The 1835-nt window shown below is 45.4% G+C and overlaps 1 protein-coding gene and 1 long non-coding RNA gene across 3 annotated transcripts in view; both read left to right on the top strand.

Moving 5' to 3' along the window:
* Window positions 1-1835, top strand: part of LOC102677251 (pleckstrin homology domain-containing family A member 7-like) — a 148404-nt gene that overhangs the window by 80969 nt on the left and 65600 nt on the right. The window lies entirely within an intron of this gene.
* The window catches only part of LOC116185644, a 14448-nt gene continuing 13374 nt past the window's right edge, over window positions 762-1835 (top strand). Inside the window, exon 1 of the long non-coding RNA XR_004150510.1 lies at window positions 762-832. This is a non-coding gene — a long non-coding RNA (uncharacterized LOC116185644). The remainder of the gene's footprint in view (window positions 833-1835) is intronic.

Genomic DNA, 1835 nt, shown 5'->3' with positions numbered 1-1835 from the left:
GCCGGGCCAGGTTGGCCGAGGCGAGCGTGTGCACAGGGAGGGGGGTGGCGGCACAAGGGGCGAGACAGGGGCGAGAAAGGAGGGTGGAAAAGGCGCATGCCAGTTGTGCCGTCGCCGCGTTACGAATCGGCCAACAGCAGCCTGCTACTACCCGGCTTCTCCCGGTATCTTCTCTATCTCTCTTTCTCTATTTCTCTTTCTCTCTCTCTTTCTCCTCTATCCAGTCTATCGGATCACAGCCGTGCCTCAGTGTTCCTCGCGAGTTACCACCGCACAGTGCCTCCCGCGAGTCGTCGCCCGCGATCGACTATCAACTATCGTATCTCTCGTTACGTTCAACGAAGTTTATTTCTCGTCCAAAATTGCGTCGTTCGGATTGTTTTTTTTTGTTTTTTTTTTTTTTTGACATAATTAAAGCAACGGCCACGCGATACTCGTTTCTCCCGTTCGATAATATTACGTTTCACGTGCCGGCGCGTGAAAAAGTGCGTCTCGTCCCACGAGCACCTCTTTTTTTCCAGAAAGAAGAGAAAGAGAGAAGTGCGCGAGATCTCGAGTGTTGTGCGAAAATGGATTTTCACGAAGGGATGGATATTCAAGGCTGGGACAAAGGCTCGCCTATCCTTTGAAGCCGGAACCGGCGGATTTACGTAACGGAACGGAAGTTTCTCTAGTTCTTTAGCTTCGAGAAGTACGCCTGCCTTATGATATCTCGTGTGCTCACACGCGTGTGCGACACGCGCAATTTGGAAGGCGAACGATTGTTACGCGTCGAGATAGGGAGGGGGAAAGTAAAGTGTTTTTTTTAAAGGGCGGGATCACGGAGTTGAAGGTAAATGGAAGGAGGGGGTTGACGATTTTGTGAAAGTTCGACGATTGTATCGTCGAGTGGGAAGGGATTCCTCGAATAAAAACGGCGGAGGGTCTGTCACTGCGTCTTTGAAGGAAGAGGGTATCGTTGCTTGATTGATTACACAAAATTTAAGAAATTTGAAAATTCGTTTTTGCATCCAATAATACGATTAAAAGTCAATGATTCTTAACATCTAAACTAAGAGAAAGACGACTAGATAAAATTTCTCCAGAAAGAGAGAGAGAGATCCTCCTTCTTTATCTAGAAAAGAATAAATTGAAATTATTATATATATACACTTCAATCCAAAAAGCGAACAGTTTCGAAAATATTTCGAGTTTCACGATCCATCCCCCCTCTCAATTCCATTAGTCAAAGCCTCCCTCCCAATAATGGACGAACGCGCTTTGCTCTCTTCATCGTCGGTGGTTGTAATTTTTTTCCACGCGAAACCGCAGATGTAGGGTCGTATGATCGTCCGTGCAAGCGTGCCACATAGAAAATGATCATCCTTTTCAATCTTCCAGAAAAAAGGTAAACAAATAAAAACAGTCGTGCGAGGAGAAGGTCACAATAACGTTTTGAAAACAACGATTCGCTGTTTCGTTGTGGAAACCGTCGTCGCCGGTGGACGAGGTAATTAGAACGAAAAGAGAAGCTGACCTTGACTTTTTTAACGCCTCGTCTCGCGTCCCAAACCCGATTCAATTTTTATCGACGCGACCCGACTCTCCTCGTCGGAGGAAAAAACTCGAGGATAATTAGAGACGCTAAAGAGGATGCTTTGGCTTGAAATCGGAGAGAAGAGGTCGCTTTTGTTTTTTCTTCTCTCTTTCTTTTTCTTTTTTAAACTTGTTGTCGAAAGAACAAGCTGTAATCGCAGTCTGATTTTCCTTTCTTTTTCTCTCTCTCTCTTTCTCTTAGACGAAAATAACGTTGGTCGTGGAAAGTGTATGATAGTGGATCGTAACTTTCGAATCGA

This window comes from Apis dorsata, unplaced genomic scaffold, assembly GCF_000469605.1.
Source record: "Apis dorsata unplaced genomic scaffold, Apis dorsata 1.3 scaffold_236, whole genome shotgun sequence".
Taxonomy (NCBI): Eukaryota; Metazoa; Arthropoda; class Insecta; order Hymenoptera; family Apidae; genus Apis; species Apis dorsata.
Note: the sequence above shows the minus strand (reverse complement) of the source record. Positions and strands in the feature narration are given on the sequence as shown.